Source organism: Octopus bimaculoides, chromosome 2, assembly GCF_046866305.1.
Source record: "Octopus bimaculoides isolate indiv1 chromosome 2, ASM4686630v1, whole genome shotgun sequence".
In the NCBI taxonomy this organism is placed as follows: Eukaryota; Metazoa; Mollusca; class Cephalopoda; order Octopoda; family Octopodidae; genus Octopus; species Octopus bimaculoides.
The window spans coordinates 29584481-29606485 of record NC_142929.1 but is presented as its reverse complement, the minus strand read 5'-3'; the positions used below and the strand labels follow the sequence as shown (position 1 = coordinate 29606485).

Sequence of the window (22005 nt, the reverse complement as noted above, 5' to 3'; positions counted from 1 at the left end):
ACAGAGGAATTCAAGACACGATGTTCCTGGGAGCTCCTCGATGCTGATGATTGCTCTTATTGCTGAGTCACTATCAGAACTAGAGAAGTTTCAAGTGTGGAAGCAAGGATTAGATTTTCACCTATTGCAGGGGGTCTTGGAACGTAACACCTACGATAGACGAGGGATTACTGTAAATATTTAATGGGCTTACTTGAGTTTCTGTTTACCAAAATCCACTCAGCCTGAGGCTATAGTAGAAGACCCCTTCCCAAGGTGTCACACAGTGAGACTGAACCCAGAGCCATTTGGTTGAGAAGCAAACATTTACCTTGCACCCTACCTAGATTTTAAAAGATATGGAAAACCCTAAAATGTTTAGTTTCAAGTTAAAATAAAAACAAACTCTTGAGATAAAACTGTGGGATAGTAAAGGTTTCCATCAGTAAAAGCTTCCACAAATTTGCCAAAATAAACTGCAACATCAGCACAATGCTACAAGCTACAAAGGGTAAAAATATGAAGGGAATATAATTATTTGGTGTATTTTCAAATGTATCATTTCTTTTCCTTTGTGTGACTTATAAATGAACTATAAGAAAATAATGATTGATAAAGCAAATTTTCATTTATATGTATTTATTACAAGACTTAAACTCATCAACCAAGCAGATGTGAACTGTTTGTAGGTTTTATGTTCCATTATATAAATTCTACTAAGATTTGACTCGGTCTTATTGTAAGTTAGGAGTGAATACCATTTTCCTCAATGTTACCAAATAAAAAAAAAAATGTTTAAATGAAGTAATATTGTTACAAGCAATGAATTTAGGAACAATATTTTTTGCCTAAATATTGAATAATGAGCTTCACCTAATCTAACAATTATCATATTTGATGGCATATAAAACACTTTTTGCCCCCAAAAGTCATTACAAAAAAATCACCCCGGGTTCTATATGCAAAGTCAGGTCTCTATTACATGCTTCAATGCACTAAAACCTTTTTCTTTCTGAATATGCGCTACTGAAATTGGGGTGCATATTAACACAAGATGTTACTTATATAACACACTGATAGTTATGTCAAATGAAAGTTTAAACTCTTTAGCATTTAAATTGGTCATATCCAGCCCAGAACATTATACCTATGTCATTCAAGCTGACAAGATCCAACCTCTCACACCTATCTTACAATGTCATTCTAAAAATGAACAATCATATCACTAAAATTTCAAAGCTACAAGATGATTCAATATTTGATTCAAAATGATGTTAATAAATAAGCATGACATTTTACAAAGTGATCTAAATACTACAAGGTTAAACCAAAAATTAAGAACATCACTTGCTTTTTGACAAATGATTAGCATTTACTAAAACATGATACAAATATGATTATTTTGAGATGTCCTTTACTGAGTCTAGAAAACATATAAAAGTGTGGCTGAGTTCCTTTCGAGCATTAGGCCTCTTGGAGGCAAAGTGGCTGAGTTCCTTTTGAGTGTTGGGCCTCACGGAAGCAAAGTGGCTGAGTTCCTTTCAAGTGTTGGGCCTCACGGAGGCAATGACCAAGACCTTTGGCATTATGTCATGCTTGAGAAGAAGACCCATCAAGCCAAGCAAAATTGCAGTCGTGGCAGATACTAGTGTAACGTAAATGGCACCCATGCTGATGGTATGTAAAAGCACCCATTACACTCTCGGAGTGGTTGGCATTAGGAAGGGTATCCAGCTACAGAAAACCATGCAAATCAGACTGGAGCCTGGCGCAGCCTTCCAGTGTGACAGCCCAGTCAAACCGTCCAACCCATGCCAGCATGGATAATGGAGTTAAATGATGACGATGATGATGATGATGATGATGATTAAATAGTGTGTATCATGGAAGTCTGTTGAATTTGAATATGTATCAACATGAATGCAACTTGCTACTTCTGCTGAGAAAACCACGACTGATCCTAATGAGAAATACTGCCATGAACCTAAGGTTCAGAGACATTCTTTGACTTTTATTCTCTTACCTGTTTCAGTCATTTGACAGTGGCCAAGCTGGAGCACTGCCTTGAAGGGTTTTAGTCGAAGAAACTGACCCAGGACTAATTTTTTTTAAGCTTAGTAACTATTCTATCGGTCTCTTTGGCCGAACTGCTAAGTTACGGTGATGGGGGGGGGGGCAAATAAGTCCTTAGAGACGATGTTTTGGTGTTTACCTTTTGTTCTTAGCCTTTTTTACCTGAAGATGTGTAAGGCAATTTATATGTTTGACTTGAATTTGACAGTAAAAATAGCCTTATACAGAAATGTTGACATAGGAATAAATTTCAATAATAATGGATATTAGCGTCAAAACTCTCTTTTAAATTTAAAATTTTGGATATATATATATATATATGTATATATATTATATATATATATATATATATATATATATATAATTATATATATATTTATATATATATAATTATATAAATATTTATATACATATAAAGATATATATATATATATGAAAATATATATAAATATATATATCATCATCATCATCATCGTTTAACGTCCGCTTTCCATGCTAGCATGGGTTGGACGATTTGACTGAGGACTGGTGAAACCGGATGGCAACACCAGGCTCCATATACAATTATATATATATATATATATATATATATATATATATATATATATATTATGATTGACCGGTGACTGAACACTATGCAATTTTTTTTCTCCGTGTTTTTCTCCTTGTCTCCGTATTCTTTCTGTTGAAGAGCATAGCTCGAAACGTCAAAGACTTTCCGTATTCCCGAGCGTCATACTAATATATCCTTTTGTTATTTACACCACCTGTCCTCGTCTGTTGTTATTATTTGTATATTCTCCTACATATATATATATATATGTATATATATATATGTATATATATATATATATATATATATATATATATAGAGAGAGAGAGAGAGAGAGAGAAATATATATATATAGAAATATATAATTATATATCATGAAATTAGCATTAGCTTATCTCACTCTTTCTCGCGGAACCCCTAGGAACCTTTTGGGGAACCCTGGTTGAGAAACGCTGCTATAAAGCAAGCCCTTGACAACTGCGTCTCTTACTGTAGTGATAGTTTTAAGATGGTGGGTGTTGTACATTTTGCCATAAGTATAGTACATAATCTTTTCTACTCTAAGCACAAGGCCCAAAATTTTGGGGGAGGAGGCCAGTCGATTAGCTCAACTCCAGTACGCAACTGATACTTAATTTATCACCTGCGAAAGGATGAATAGCAAAGTCGACCTTGGTGGAACAAGTATAGTACATAATGTAAAAGCATGGGTCAATGTTGACAAAAACATCAGTTAGTGTTGGCAGAAACCTCACACTGAAGAGAGTAGGCGCAAGGACACAGCCTTCATTGACGTCATTTGTTTCTGAGAAGGCATCAAATGACTTTCTCTTATCCAGTACAGAGAGTACCATGATATCTGTATGTATGCATGTATGTACATATGTACGCATGTATGTACGTACACCTGTATGTATGTTTGTACGTATGTATGCATGTATGTCCGTACACCTGTATGTATGTATGTAAACATATATATTGTATATACATATATATATATATGTATACGTAATATATTGTGTATTATAAAATATGTGTAGGTGCAGGTGTGACTGTGTGGTAAGAATTCTGCTTCCCAACCACATGGTACCAGGTTCAGTTCCACTCTGTGGCACCTTGGGCAAGTGTCTTCTACTATAGGCCTGGGTAGATCAAAGCCTTGTGAATGGATTAGGTAGACAGAAACTGAAAGAAACCCATCATGTATATATATATATATATATATATATATATATATATATAAAGCACCATTTGAGCACGATCATTTCCAGCTTCGCCTAACTGGCACTTGTGCCGGTGGCATGTGAACAAAACATTGGACTGGCCCTCAACCCAGTGGCACATAAAAAGCATCCACTACACTCTCGGAGTGGTTGGCGTTAGGAAGGGCATCCAGCTGTAGAAACTCTGCCAAATCAGATTGGAGTCTGGTGTAGCCATCTTGTTTGCCGGTCCCCAGTCAAATCGTCCAACCCATGCTAGCATGGAAAGCGGACGTTAAATGATGATGATGATGATATATAATGATATGATATATATATATATATATATATATATATATATATATATATATATATATATATAGGCGCTGGAGTGACTGCGTGGTAAGAGGCTTGATTACCAACCACATGGTTCAGGGTTCAGTCCCACTGCATGGCACCTTATGCACGTGTCTTCTACTATAGCCTTGGACCAACCAAAGCCTTGTGAGTGGATTTGGTAGAGGGAAACTGAAAGAAGCTCGTCGTATATATATGTATGTATGTATATGTACGTATGTATGTATGTATGTATGTATGTATGTATGTATGTATGTATGTATGAATGCATGTATGTATGCATGTATGTATGTATGTATGCATGTATGTATGTATTTATCTCCTCAAAGTCAGTGTGATTACTTGCCCGTAACCCCAGAGGTTCGGCAAAAGAGGCCGATAGAATAAGTACTAGGCTTACAAACAATAAGTCCTGGGGTCGATTTGTTCGAGTAAAGGAGGTGCTCTAGCATGGCCGCACTCAAATGACTGAAACAAGTAAAAAAAAAATAAAAGGAAAATATATATATATATATATATATATATATATATATATAAACACACATTCATGTTTTTGAGCACTATTTTTCCTGTATGCATCACTAAACTTGTAAATATATAAATATATATATTTATACACACGTACATATATACACATACAATTTACTCTATACATATTACCAAATTAGATAGATCTTATCGTATGCATTTATATATTGGCTCTGATTCCTTTTCCCTGTATAGCCTACTCATAGCTCAAATTATCTATTTTCATTATTATTATTTGTCTTTGTGGCCATCAAGCCGTTTTATCAACATCCACATAATAAAAATAAATAAAAAAACAGGCCTCCTCTGTTTGTTTACCATTTATCAGTTAATCAATCTTTTCCACCCATAGTTTAATTCGCAAGCACAAAATGGCTATGCTAGGCTGACTAGACTAGATTAGGTTAGATTCGGCTAGGCTAGTTAAGCGATTTAACTTCTTTCATTTTCACTTTCTAAATATAAACCTCTGCACGTGTTAGAGTTATTTATACCAGCAGTGTATAATGTCTGTTTCTGTCCAAAGCAGTTTCGTACTGGCACTGAACTGAAGATTTTTTGTTTTGTTTTTACCATACATCCTACATTTCTCTCTACATTTTCACAAACGTTTCTGCCTTCTTACTCAGCATCTGCTGTTGTTTTTGTTGTGGAGATGGTCGTATTTTATATTTATCAGTCCATCTGGTCATCATTTTTCGCCCACTGAATGTCGACAAACTCAAATTATAAACAAATCACTTCAGTTTGTCATGTAACACTCACACACGCGCGCGCGCACACAATCATACACACGCATACACATTTATATATAAATATACGTGTATGTGTGCGTATGTATATATATCCAAAGGATTCAGGCCTTGTGCTTTTTTTTTCTTGTCTTACAATGCGGCTATCATTTTATATTTTCCAGCCTAATCTAAGGTAGGGGTTCGTCCTACATCCAAGTTCTCCTCTTTCTCTGTTTATCTCTTTATGTTTTTATAATAATAATGATAATAATAATAACATTAATAATAATAATAATAATAATAATAATAATAATATGAACGCTAATAATAGATATTTTCATTTCGACTTAATATTAGATATTGCTCTTTAAATATAACCACACAAGGATTTCCATGACTAGACATATATGTATGTGTGTGTGGAGAGAGAGAGGGAGATAAATATATATTTATCTATATATATATAAATATAGATATACATGCATATAAAGATATAAATAGATATGAATATATATTTATATGTATGTATGTATCTCTATATATAGATATGCTGTGTGCGTGAGAGAGACGGAGATAAATATATATTTATCTATATATATAAATATAGATATCCATGCATATAAAGATATAAATAGATATGAATATATATTTATATGTATGTATGTATTTATATATATACATGTGTGTGTGTGTGCGTGAGAGAGACAGAGATAAATATATATTTATCTATATATATAAATATAGATATACGTGCATATAAAGATATAAATAGATATGAATATATATTTATATGTATGTATGTATCTATATATATATACATGTGTGTGTGCGTGAGAGAGACGGAGATGAATATATATTTATCTATATATATATAAATATAGATATACATGCATATAAAGATATAAATAGATATGAATATATATTTATATGTACGTATGTATGTATCTATATATATACATATGTGTGTGTGTGCGTGAGAGAGACGGATATAAATATACATGCATATAAAGATATAAATAGATATGAATATATATTTATATGTATGTATGTATCGATATATATATACATATGTGTGTGTGTGCGTGAAAGAGACAGATAAATATATATTTATCTATATATATAAATATAGATATACATGCATATAAAGATATAAATGGATATGAATATATATTTATATGTATGTATCTATATATATATACATATGTTTGTGGAGAGAGAGACGGAGATAAATATATATTTATCTATATATATAAATATAGATATACGTGCATATAAAGATATAAATATATATTTATATGTATGTATGTATGTATCTATATATATACATATGTGTGTGTGCGTGAGAGAGACAGAGATAAATATATATTTATCTATACATATAAATATAGATATACATGCATATAAAGATATAAATAGATATGAATATATATTTATATGTATGTATGTATCTATCTATATATATACATATGTGTGTGCGTGAGAGAGAAAGAGAGTTTGTGTGTGGATGTTCGCATCAAGAACTTCTTTATATTGCATAGAAGGTTTAATTACGAAAAAAGAAAAAAAATGAGCTACAACCAAAATACAGCAAATCTAAATAAAGATATAAACTGTGGAATACAACAAATCTATTTTTGACTCAGCATTGTCTTATTATAAAACTTCGATCTTTTCCATATGGACATCACTCTAAAGTTAAAATCTATATTTATGTTGCGTATGGTACATATGTGAATATACTATGCATATTATAGCCAAAGCTGAAAAAATATTTTTTAATATTTATCCAGTCTGTAATTAAGTTTACTGTGAAGACATGAAAATATACCTTATAGGTTTTAATTTTTATCTAATTTCTTCTCATCTTCACTAATTATAAACTGGATGTCTCTACGGTAGTCATTTATTTTTGAAAAACATTAGTTTTGTTTATAAACATTATAAGGTATTTTGCTAAAATCTTTAAAGTTGTGTATTTTTGTGTGGCTTAAATTTTTTTTTGTTTCTTTTTCGGAAGTTCAAAATTATTTTATCATTTCTGATGGTTGCACGTATATATATATATATATATATATATATATATATATATATATATATATATATATACAGATATATAGGTATGAGAAGGTGTGAGTCCTAGAAAGGGGTGGTGCTAATTGGACGCAAGCTGGGGCTTGCTTCAGCAATCCCGTGTGGGCCGCTTGTGTGAGGGTATTTGATTGTTGAAAGACCCGAAACAGTGTTCCCTGGAAACATCATTGTTATATATATATATATATATATATATATATATATATATATATATATATATATATATATATATATATATACAGATATATAGGTATGAGAAGGTGTGAGTCCTAGAAAGGGGTGGTGCTAATTGGACGCAAGCTGGGGCTTGCTTCAGCAATCCCGTGTGGGCCGCTTGTGTGAGGGTATTTGATTGTTGAAAGACCCGAAACAGTGTTCCCTGGAAACATCATTGTTATATATATATATATATATATATATATATATATATATATATATACACCCACACACTCGCACATATATATATATATATATATATATATATATATATATATATATATAAATGAATGTAAACAAAATTGAACATAAACCCACTTGGTGCGCTTGAATATATAATTTTTATGAATGAATGAGTAACACCATTTTTTTCCGCTGTCCATGTGTTTCTAATTTTGATGTAGGTGTAAGAAAAAAAAAAGGAAAAAGATAAAGGAAACAAACAAAGCTACTAGTACTCGTTCTAATAATTAACGTGTCTTTTTTTCTTCGTTCCGTTTGTTTTGTTGCTGAGAAACATTGTTTATATCAATTCAACTATATTCAAAATACATTGTTTACGACCGATACTTCCGCGTACTTTCTCTCTCCACCTTCACCTAAATGTTTAAATTAAGAAAGAGGCAGGCTTTGTTTGTTTGTGTGTGTGTGTGTGAACTAAACGATTATCTCACAGCCAGTGTTTGGCTATAAATAAACCTAGGAAGCAGAAGTCTGCAGCTGTGTGGTCTGTAGCTAAAAATAAACCACCATTCTTAGATCAATGTGCTACTGGAAACAGCACAGGCAGTTTTAGTTTGACTGTTTTTTAGTTGTTGTTGTTTTTTTTCATTTCTTCTCTTTCCGAAGATGACTTGACACGGAAAGAGGGAAAAAAGTGTCAGAGCGAGAGGGACGGAAGAGATAAAGAAATAGAGAGAAAGTAAAAGAAATAGAGAAAGGGTGAAGAGAAGTAAGAGGATCAATAATGGCTTGATTTCTTCGAGAGAGAGACAGACAGAGAGAAAGACGATGATGGTCTCTAAGGGACATTCTTCTATTAAAAATATTTCGCTACCATTTATTTAATGTTTGTCGTTGGCTTATTAACTGATTTCTTTTTTGTAGTGTTTTGCCTTCTTTATTTTCTCACCTTATTTCTTTTTTCTTAATATTTTTAATTGGCAGAAATAAGTGGAAAATTCTGTTATTAGTTCATGTAATTCAAACTTCAGTTATCTTGGTAACCCCTTCCGCTTTATTTCTTACTCTCCATCTTTGCTCGACTCTTTTCTTAATTATTTTGTTTTAGATTTTTATCGTTACCAGTCAGGTGTCTTAAGATATTTCTGTTTCTTCTTTTCTTCATCGATTACTTAAATAAATTTTAATTCTGTTAATTAAAAATATGGTTCTAATTAAGTTGTTGGGTGACGACGATAAGATGAAAGAAGACGACCACAATGACGTACAAAGATGGGAAAGCAGATGGTATTTCTCAGATATTCTAACACTCTCCATTTTCTTGTGCCAAAAGATATCTTAATACAAGATTTCGGTTACAATGGAATAATAATAATAAACCTTGCGAAATATTGACACTCTAGCTCACTCACACCTTCGAATGATTATCACAAACCACAGTCATGTCCCGGCACCACTAAGCATCGTCGTCACCAGCAGCACAAGCACCATATCCCGGCACTGCTGACATCCACCGTTACTACCACCACCACCACCACCACCACCTTCATTTCCACCACTACCACCACCACCACCATCACTATCAAACATAATGGTGTCGGAAAATATGTCATTTTAAGAATGAAATTGTAATATGGATGGGAACCAGGATGTAAGGAAGCAAGATAGTTCCTCCGTTAACAATGTACAAAGGAGCAAAGGGAAATACTGATTCTGCATGAAATTCTTGGGAATCTAAAATTTTGCAGGTCAGTTTGTTCCTTAAAAGAAAGAAAGGAGAAAAAAAGAAAAGTATGTACAAAACGCCCTCACTGTTTACGTCTCTCTTTACTCCTACCTTTTCGATCGATCTCTGTAATATGTCTTTTACTTCATTTCTTTCTTTTATTTTTGGTTTATCTACCCATATTTCGGTTTCTCACAAACTACATACATACATACACATATATACACATACAATGAACAGTTAAACACACACACGGATGTTTGTGCAATCTCTCTCCAACTTTCATCGACAAGTCTCGGATCCTTTCTCTTTTTGCTTTTGCTCTCCTTCTTCTTGGCATTACAAATTTTCTATTTTAATTACTTTTTTCTTCTTCTCTTTCTTCACTTTACGACCCGATGTGCTGTGTGCTTTGTTGCTTCAGCAGTAAGGGAAATATTGCTGTTATCAACAAAGCTGCCCTATATTCAATACCGTGGCTATATATATATATATATATATATATACATACACACACATGTAACTTGGTTACCCCTTCGTTGATTGATACATTTGTCATCATTGGCAGTCAGCCTCTCTGTTTTCAATGCCTCCCTACTTTCGCAGAAACAAACACACCGCTGCCACTGTCGTACGAACGTGCGTGTGTGCGTGCACATGCACATATTTGCGTACGCATTGATTTTTGATATTCTTTCTCTTAGTAATAATACTGGAGGTTTGTGCGAATATAAATATAAGCCTTCGATAGATATACCTGCATGTGTTTGCCTCAATTCACTGAAAGAAAAGAAAGAAATTTTTCTATTTCTCTCAGTCTTTATATAGATAGATAGATAGAGAGAGAGAGAGGTGAATTTGAGACTTATAGAGTAATCGAATTGCGAAGACAAATTTCGATAACACCAAGATTAAATTTTTTATTGCTCAAACTGTGGTTACACTTCCCTTAATATTCCACCAAGTAAAGCTCAAAAGTCACAAGTAATTAATAAGCGAAAATAAATTATACGGTGTATGTTTCTTCTGTATTAACTTGGGAATTCTCTTTTTCTATTTATCCATCACTTTCTCTCTCTCTCTCTTTTTCTCTATCGTTCTCTCTTTCTCTTTCTCCCTTTCACCGCCACCACTTCGACCATACGCATACATAATGCCTTTGGGTCTAAACATTATTTATAAATATTACCTAACCTCTGTATAAATGGTAAAGGAAAGCAATGGTATGACTATTTTCCGTATTATTTTTCTTGTATGTATATACGGTCTAACAACAATAATAGAATCAGAATATTTAACATATGCTCGTTTGAATCTACATTCTTTTGACTTGAACTTCCAGCCAGTGATTGAAGTCTGTGATATCTTCGAAAATAATTCGACCCAAAGCATCTAATTACCAATGTGTTTAGTGATGACGTCTTGTATTATAACTACCACAAACTAGTGTTGTTGTTTTTTGTTTGGTACAACTATTAATTTCTTTTGTTTGCCCCATTATTTTAATCAATTCTGTCAAAGAAAGCAAAAAGGGAGAGGGAGGGAAAGTGAATGAGAGAGAGAGAGAGAGAGAGAGAGATTGTGGGATTAACTACAAACCTAATAACGTATCAGTTATGTCCTAGCTGCTACAAATATCCAGATATGATATTTTTATGATTCATTGACTCTGGTGCTATGAAAGGTCAAGTCTTGCTAAGAAGCAACCAAACTAAATTCTCTTCAATACTCCAAGCTTGTTTGCTCATCACTTCAACATGGAACCAACATTCTTTCATTTAGAATTTGGAAGTGTATTTTTATGAAAGCTTCTTGAAGTTGATACCTTGAATTTACAATATGTAGATTTATATCTTAGCAGTATTATGGAAAAGATGGTAAGTGCGAGAAAGATAAATGGACAGGTTGTTGTTTTTGTTGTTAGAGAATGTAAACTTCTTAAAGAAAATGTTGATATTATGCTAGAAGGTATAAGTCAGTAGATATGTCAAAATATGTGTTATGATGATATTTTTGGCAATCAGTTAGTAAGAATTACACTGAGTGTAATTACAACGATGAATATTTAAGATAGCTTTGTTATATTTATTGATGACATATTGATAACGAAACTAATTATTGTTACATTAAACACAGACTATGACGTATTTTTGGATCTTTTTTCTCTTAGTGATAGCAAAAGATAACCAATTGTAGAGAAATGGCAGATTTCCTGATATTTATTTATGAGAAGTTGTATAGAAAACGTAAAGAGTATGAAGTAAGCATTTTTGGAACGTATTAAATTTAGGAAAAAGGTTCAGATAAGACACAGAAATTACAAAATTAGCTGTGGTGAAATTTTAGGATATATAAATAATGCAAGTGATTGGATTTGAGTTATTATAAACCAACTAAATTGCTTCTTTACAATTAGTTACCAATCTTTTAACTTGGTAATGTTTAACAGATTGTATTTTCTAAAAGTTACTTTTGGACAATTCTTTCAAATTTTGGCACAAGGCCAGCAAGTTACTTTTTAATATTAAAAACTTAATAAGCTAGAAAATTAACGATTTTTATCATTTATAAGAATTTGTTTAGTTAGTAATAGTGCATTATTATTATTATTATTATTATTATTATTATTATTATTATTATCATCATTATTATTATTATTATTATTATTATTATTCCGCCGAGGTCGACGGTCGACTTCGCATTTCATCCTTTCGGAGTCGATAAATTAAGTACCAGTTGCGTACTGAGGTCGATCTAATCGACTTGCCCCCTCCCCCAAATATTATTATTATTATTAAAATAGTGAGGCTGGCAGAATCGTTAGCACGCCGGGTGAAATGCTTAGTGTTATTTCTTCTGTCTTTATGGTCTGAGTTCAAATTCCACCGAGATTGACTTTGCTTTTTATCCTTTCGGGGGTCGATAAATTAAGTACCAGTAAATCGTTGGGGTTGATATAATTGACTAGTCCCCTCCCTGCAAAGTTTCAGGTCTTGTGCCGATAGTAGAAAGGATTATCATCATCATCATCATCATCATCATCATCATCATCATCATGGTGGTGAGCTGGCAGAATTGTTAGCACACTGGACAAAATGCTAGCGGCATTTCTTTCGGCTTTATGTTCTGAGTTCAAATTCCACTGAGGTCATCTTTGTTTTTCCTTCTTTCGGGGTCAGTAAAATAAGTATTAGTTGATTGATGTGGGTTAATGTAATCAAGTACTACACCATCCCAAAATTTCAAGTCTTGTGCTTATAGTAGAGAGAATTATTATCATCATCATTGTTATTATTACTATTATTATTATTAAGGTAGCGAGTTGGCAGAATCGTTAGCGAACCAGACGAAATGTTTAGCGGTATTCCGCCCGTTGCTACATTCTGAGTTCAAACTCCGCTGAGGTCGGCTTTACCTTTCATTCTTTCGGTGTCAATAAAAGAAGTACCAGTTAAGCACTGGGATCGATTTAATCAACTCAGCACCTTCCCCAAAATTGCTGTCCTTGTGGCAAAATTTGAAACCATTATAATAATTATTGTTATTATTATGTTCTTGTTTTGGACCAAACTTGTTACTTTTAAATATTAACCAATTCTTTATATTTCTAATTTCTTAACCTTATTTCTTTCTTCAAGTAATATGGTAAGGACTAGTGTATATAACTATTAATACTGCTATTTCAATTGATGAGAGAATAAGTAATTAACTGCACCACCACCCCAGCTCCCACCATTATCACGGAAAATATCTTTTTTATTACATAAAGAAATCCCTATAAAGACTGACTAATATTTGTCATTTACAATATCATAGTTTGAAAGTTATCATTTGTATGGTATAGATAAGATAACAGAAATTGATTGCCGTCATTTTCATTCACAGAAAAAAAAAACTTTTTATATTTAATAATTAATCATCTACTACAAGTTAACTTCGGTCCATGTTATTGTTTACATTCTGCGTGTGTGAGTTGTTATGTGTGAGGGTAAAAGTGTGTATACATACGTATGTTTATATTAAATCCGGGAAAATTTTCCTAAAATTTCGTTGACAGGGGTTGAAAATATGTTATTGATTCTATAAATATAATGCAATAGTTTAAACATTTTAAATCAAAATATCACCATCTGGAATTGAGTGGGATTTGTGTAGGTTGATGATAATGTCAAAAGGAGGCTGGACTTAATGCCTGTTGCTGAACCTATAAGCAATAGTGAGTAATGCAGTGGTAGTTATTGTTGTGATGACGATGATGATGATGATTATGTTGTCATAAGTTATCATTGCGAAATGCATATACAAATAATAGGTTGGCTATAAAACTGCTGATTGGCATAATAAATCAGGAGGAAATAAAACACTCAGAGCAAATACCACAGAAGATTGGGTATTGTTAATGTGTATGTGTAGGTGTATACATTCATATATTTGTGTATATCTGTATACACACACACACACATATATATAATATATATATATATATATATTATATAATATATATATATATATATATATATATATATATATATATATATATGAAAAAATGATGAATTTTTTTCATTACGAAATTTTTTTCATTATGAGGTTTTTTCACGCTGACTACTTGATAAATTCTTATAAAGAATTTATCCTTTATTATATTATATATATATATATATATATATATATATATATATATATATATATATATATATATATTTATATATCATCATCATCATCATATATATATATATATACATATATCATCATCTTTCAGTGTCTGTTTTCCATGGCAGCATGGCTTGAATGGTTTGACAGGATCTGGTGAGCCACAGAGCTACATTGAGCTCTAACAACAGCTTATATATATATGTGTGTGTACACACATATATATACACTACGTACACACAAAACATACACACTCACGTATTATTGGCTTCATTCATAAAGGCAACATGTAACATCTTCATGTGGTGTAGCTTGGAATTCAACTTGGAATTCAATTTCTTGGAATTCAACTTGGAATTCAATTTCTTGACTTTCAGTTTTGTAAGAAATCAGCTTCATAAATAATTTCATAATTAATGAAGTGATGATCTAAGCAACAATAACTTTTGTTATTGTTCTTAGAATAACATTGTTAAGAACATAGTACAAACAACTTTAACATTAGCTATATAATGCTAACACTATGATACTAATTATATGATATATTGTGAAAGTGCATATCTTAGTGGTTAGGGTATTGCTCTTACAACTGAAGGATCATGGTTCTGATTCCCAGACCAGTGGGTTACATTGTGTTCTTTAGCAGAACACACCATTACACATTGCTCCAGTTCATTTAGCTGTAAATGACTTATAGAAAAAGCTGGGAAGCAATTTCAGAGGTGGGGGTTAAGTCGATTACATCCATTTATCAACCCTGAAAGGCAAAGTCAACCTTGGCAGAATTTGAACTGTGAATGTAGAGATAGGTGAGATGCTACTAAGTATTTTGCCTGGCATGCTGACAATTCTGCCTGCTCTGTGCTGTGCGTAGGTAAATAATATTGGTTTTAGATTTTGGCACGAGACCAGCAATTTCGAGGAACTGGGTAAGTCAATTACATCAACCCCAGTGTTCGACTGGTACTTATTTTATTGACCCCAAAAGGATGGAAAGCCAAGTCGACCTCAATGGAATTTGAACAGAGAACATAAAGATGAATGAAATGCCACTAAGCATTTTGCCCGGCGTGCTAACGAATCTGCCAGCTCACAACTTAAAGAGTATTTAATATCATATTACAATAACTTGGGTCTTTATGAGCCCTTGAACTCATAAGGATGTAGCTTGACCCAATTTCCATGGCTTATGAGTCACTGAGATTACAACCTCAACAGCACTGAATGTGACACTAGTCCTTCACAGAGTTGGCTTCCCAGCTTTTTCTGGAAGTCATTTACAGCTGAGTGAACTGGAGCAATGCGTAATGATGTGTTCTGCTAAAGAACACAATGTACCCCACTGGTCTGAGAATCAGAACCATGATCTTTCAATTGTAAGGGCAATACCCTTGCCACCAAGCTATGCACTTTCACCTTATATCATATTCTCTCTCAATTAGTCTGCCCTTGGCTAAGTCCTGTGCTTGTGAAACTTCTCCAGCACCCTCTAATCTGTGCTGTCCTCTTCATTGACTTATATAACTTTCTCTGCCTAATATCCATCATCATTGTTTGCTTTCTCCCTCTCAGTTTCTTCCCCTGTTTTCTTGCCTCTATCACTGTGCACAGAAGTGTCTCTGACCTCATAAAATGTCCTATCCATCATGCTTTCTTTCTCAGATGATATCCATCCTCTTTGTTGCTCATCTAGTCCCTCCATTAGATCTCCTCCATTCAACTCAGAACCACATCTCACAACTTTCCAGTCTCCTAGCATCAGGCTTCTCGATGGTCCATGTTTCTGAGTTACAGAAGAGCACACTCCGTACTAGGGTTTTCACCAGCTTTTTTGTCAGGTGATGTTCCAGGTGACAGAAGATGTCCAGGTTGATGGACATCTGATAGAAACAGTAAGATTTTCAGACAACCAGGCAATGCCAGCAGATGGCTTGCTAGGCCATCATGACAAGTCTGATTGAAGTAGGTGAGGAATACAAGATGAGAATGAACCAGAAGAAGAAAGACCAAAGTAATGAAAATTGGAAAGAACAGAGCAGAGAATCTGCAAATCAACATCAATGGGAATCAACCAGAGCAGATTCGACAATACATTGGAAGCTTACTAACAGAGGATGGGAGAAGTGAGAGGGAAATCGGAGCAAGAATTAGTATGGTCAACAAACATATATTAGTGACCAAAGAATCAGTAATTTTAAATGGGGATAACGAATAGTTCTAGTTACTTTGAGTACACCCAGAATTGTTGTTAGCACTTAAACATTCTAAAGAACAGTTCTTTTTCTATGCTCTTTTTTTGTTTTGTTTTAATCTTTATATTATCATTATTCAGGATTGTTAGAGCATTGGACAAAATGCTTCATCATATTTCTTCCAGCTCTTTTTGTTTCGAGTTCAAATCCTGCCAGGAACAACTTTGCTTTTCATCCATTCAGGATCAATAAAATAAGTACCAGTTGAGCCCTGGGTTCAATGTAATCAACTAGTTCCCCTTCCCATAACATTTCAGGTCTTGTGCATATTGTAGAAAGAAATATAATAATAATATTATTATTATTAAGGTAGCGGGCTGGCAGAATTGTTACTGTGTCAGACAATATTCTTAGCAGCATTTCTTCTGATTCGTCCCATTATGAACTCAAATTCCACCATGGTCAACTTAGTCTTTCATCATCTGGAGGTCAATGTAATTGGCTAACACCTTCCCTGCAGGATCTTTGGTTTTATATCTAAATCAGAAACCATTATTATTATTATCATTATTATCAGTATTATTATGAAGGCAGCTCTCAGAATCATTACTGCACCAGACAAAATACTTAGCAGCGTTTCTTCTAGCTTTATGTTCTCAGTTCAAATTCCACCAAGGTTGACTTTGCCGTTCATCCTTTTAGAGTTGACAAAATAAAAATACCAGCTAAATACTGGGGATCAATGTTATCAACTTGTCCCTATCCCCAAATTTCAGGCCTTGTGCGTACAGTAGAATGAATTATACTTAATATAATTTTTATTAGGAAAGCTTGGAGAGTGCTTGTGGACAGATGAGTGAATTTGATGTTACTCAAGGGGGTACAGAACCAGCATGACGAGGCGGGGGTAAACCAACATATACTGTTGGGTCCCACTGCTGATATTGGGGGCTGCATTCTATGCCATGACCTGAGCATAGTACGGGGCTCACCTCTTTTTGCTGGGAAATGAATAGAATGTGTAACACTTGGGTTGATGTAATTGATTAATCTCTTCCCCACAAATTTCAGGTCTTGTGCCTATAGTAGAAAGGATTATTATTATTATTATTATTATTAAGGTGGCAAGCTGACTGAATGGTTAGCATGCCTGGCAAAATGTTTAGCTGCATTTTGTCTGTCTTTAAATTCTGAGTTCAAATTCCGTTGCGGTCAACTTTCCCTTTCATCCTTTTGGGATCAATGAAGAAAGTACCAGTTGAACACCGAGATAGACTTACCCCACTCCCTTAAACCTGCTGGCCCTGTACCAAAATTTGATATCATCATTATTATTGTTATTATTAATAAGGTGACAAGCTAGCAGGATCATTAGCATTTTGTCTGTTCTTATGTTCTGAGTTCAAATTCCGCCAACAAGGTCAACTTTGCTTTTTTATCCCTTTGGGGTCATTGAAATAAGAATCAGTGGAATACTAGGGTTGATGTAATCAACTAGGCTCCCCTCGCCCAAATATCGGGCCTTGTGCCTGCAGCAAAAAGGATTATTATTATTATTATTATTATTATTAAATTTTTCATTAAAAAGCAATTTAAAATTTAGTAGAATGAAAACTTGACAGTAAGCAGAAGTAACTTCTGCTCTTGGTTTCAAAGTTTCTTTGTTTTTTGGGTTTTTTTAATCCTGAATTCTTGTAATTTTTCTTTATTTAATATTGTTAAAGATAGCTTAGCAGAATAATTCCATGTCTAACACTGCCTATGGATAATATTATTTCACATAGAAACCATTGCTATCTCGATCACTACCACCCACATGAGTTTCAATAACTTGACTTGCCTTTTGTGTTTCGGTGTCTTTTGCTTAAAAGCATGACTTCGATGCATATTTTCCTGTTCTTGGGGGGTAAAAACAGAGTTCACCCAAAACTGCTGGGTACAGATACAGTGTGCAGTAAGTCAGTTTGGGTATGTTGGAAGAATAATATAAACACACTTATATATTACTGAGTGTTATGTTGTTTTTCTTTCCCGAATGTAAATACTCACATACACACACTCATATATATATATATATATATATATATATATATGCGAGTAAAAATAAATACAAAAAAGGTGGGGTTTTTTGTATGATTGTGTATAGAGGAATATATTATTTTGTTTAAAAGAGTTCCAACACTGTCTGTTTTTTATGTTTTATTTATATTCCTGCAGAACCAATGTGGGGTATATATATATATATATATATATATATATATATATATATATATATATATATATATATATATATCATATAATATACATACATACATGTGTGTGTATGTGTTATTGTTGAGTTTTTTTTACACAAGTACAAAACATCATCAACAATCACTACAATTCACAAAAATCAACACCGCCACCACCATCACTACTACTACTACTACTACTACTTTGTCTTTCTTCTCATCTTTTTAATGGCCACATTGGTTGTGACCGTTAATTGCAAACTGTAAAGATTTTTTGCCAGTGTATGTCCTATTATATTCCTAATTCTTTCTCTTCTCACACACACATATATATATATGTGTGTGTGTGTGTGTATGTATATATATATATATATATATATATATATATATATATATGTATATATATGTATATATATATATATATATATATATATATTATATATATATATAGATAGATAGATGTACATATGTCTATATATGTATATATAATGTATGTATATATATATATGTATGTATATATATGTGTGTGTATATATGTATATATATATATGTATATAATATCTATGTGTATATAAGTATATATATATGTATATACATATATGTATATATATGTATGCATATATATATATATAGAGATAGATAGATAGATAGATAGATAGATGTACACATAGATAGATAGATAGATGTACACATAGATAGATAGATAGATGTACACATAGATAGATAGATAGATGTACATATATATGTATATATGTGCATATATATATGTACATATATGTGTATATATGTATGTATGTATGTTTATACGCATGTATATATATATGTGTGTGTGTGTGTATATATATGTACATATATATGTATCTATTTTTCAAAGTGTGTGTGTATATATATATATATAAATTTTTTTTTTTCCTTTAACCATCTTCCATGGCTTTAGTTAGACAGAAAATATATAAAACGTAAAACGACAAAAATAAACAATAATATAATGGAAACCCAAATTACGCATGAGAAATGTCTTGTCTTATACTACTACTTGTGATATTTCGCAAGAACATGCTGTCTGCCATTCTACAGGCTTTAATGCACATCTCTGCATTCACTTAGTTCATCATGCTCAAGATGTACAGAAAGTGTAATAAGTCCATTGTCTTATGTTCTTCATTTGTACTCACATTGAATAGACAACAGATCTGACACAGGAAACCATACTTCCATCTACACTTCTTTGCTTGGTTTTCTCTTTCACCCTTTGTGATTTCTCCCTCCCTTCCTTTCTCCTTCTCTCTCTCTCTCTCATTTCTTCGTGTGTTTACTTGATATAGTCTTGCTTTCAACACACACACACACACACGAATATGTATGCACACATGCAAACAAGCACACTCACACACATAACTCTTCCTTGTGTACTTTCACTTTCTCTTTCCTTTCTACACAGCTTTTTTTTTACTTTTTGACAGTATATTCATAAAAATTTCTTTATTCCGAATAATGATTTGTAATTTAGATCTATATAATAAACAGCAAAAATATAGAACTGAGGGAGAGTGAGGGTGCTAAATGGATAGATTCTGTTTTGAGATAGGGATACTGCTGGCCGATAGAAGAAAATCTTGCGGTTTCCCTATTTTTCTTTGTTTTATCTATTTATTTTTTTGGTTATTCTATTTATTTTCATTTTATTTTATCTGTTTGTTTGGTTTGGTTCTGAAGCACCAAAAGACAATAAATAACATCAAAAGATTTCGATGTGATTTCCTTTGTCATATGTCACTTTACAATCATTTGAATACAAAACACACACACACACACACACACACATGCATTATTCTTCTCCTCTCCTTGGCATTCCCTTTCTTCACTCATCTCCCAAATATTTTTCTTCAAGATTTCATGCTTCTCTCCTTAAATGAGAATCACAGTGGAAACTTTGTTTTTTTTGTTTTTTTTTTTTGTTCTATCTTCTCTCCTATTTACAATATTCTCTCTTAACTAACAACTCTGTCTCCAACATTTATTTTTAGATTTACCATTTTCCTTTGTTTTATTCCTTTATTGTTTTCTCTTTTTAAGGGAGATCCCCCTATGTTACTCATATTTACCTCATACGATTTTAATTTTAGTTTTTCATTTGGTTTTCCCCTTTCGGATCAATAACACCACAGAGCATAAGATAGTATAGACTCTCTGCATTTGTTTACAACATGTCTGCTGTGGTGGCTGTGTAAAGCAGCTGTAGTTTAATGTAGTAATGTAAAGTTCTGGAAAATATTTGGTAAGTAAGGGGTGTAGACTTGATTAATTACCCATATTAATGACATATATTGATGATCATACACTCTTTCACACCACAAAACAACATTTTTGCTAGCTTGCATCTTCTTCACATTTCTATCTATTAAACAAGTAAATATATATATATGATTATTTATATATATTATTTGTTAATATGTTTGGTTTTAATATATCAGAGCCTTCCATACATAATGTAGATAATCTTAGGATGTTGTCAAAATAATGTGTTTGTGTGTGTGTGTGTGTGTGTGTGTGTACTAAATATGCATGCATGCACACGCACCCTACTACAAACATTGACTCTTTTTCTCCCGTTTAATTTACTGTTATACATAAATATGTACACACACATGTATATATACATGCAAAAAACATCTTACTTCGAGCACTTACTATTCTCTTCCTATGTAATACCCTATTTGTATACCGCTATATGTATGTATGTATGTAGATTTATATTATGCGTGTCTGTGTAAATATATGGAAGGTTGATTTATATCCATTTTCGATGAGTTAATATTCCCACAAATACTACCATTAATACAATAAGAACTTATATTGTTCTTAAGACACTGTATTCTCTACCTAATTTTTTAAATTTTTTTTTTTTTACAATCTTTGGTCACTAGATTCTGTGTAATTCGTGTTCTATGAGAAGTGATGAGTCTTTAATTCATATCAACACTAAAATTACCGTAACGTTGATGATGATGTTAATAATAATAATAATAATAATAATAATAATAATAATGTGTTCAGAATATAACTTGTAAAAACCTCAACAGTCGCTATTTCAACAATCACTACAATTAAAGAAGCGCTTTAGGATCTCCACATCAAACAAGCAAGATTATTATTATTATTATTATTATCATTGTTGTTGTTGTTATTGCTGTTGTTGATGTGGTAGTGCTGCTGTAAACGCTGCTACAACTGCTGCTGCTGTTACTACTACTATTACTACTACCACCACCACCACCACCACCACCGCT

At 32.7% G+C, this 22005-nt stretch overlaps 1 protein-coding gene across 11 annotated transcripts in view; it reads left to right on the top strand.

Moving 5' to 3' along the window:
• The window catches only part of LOC106876029 (ras-specific guanine nucleotide-releasing factor 2), a 577714-nt gene that overhangs the window by 460534 nt on the left and 95175 nt on the right, over positions 1 to 22005 (top strand). The gene's annotated exons all lie outside the window — the stretch shown is intronic.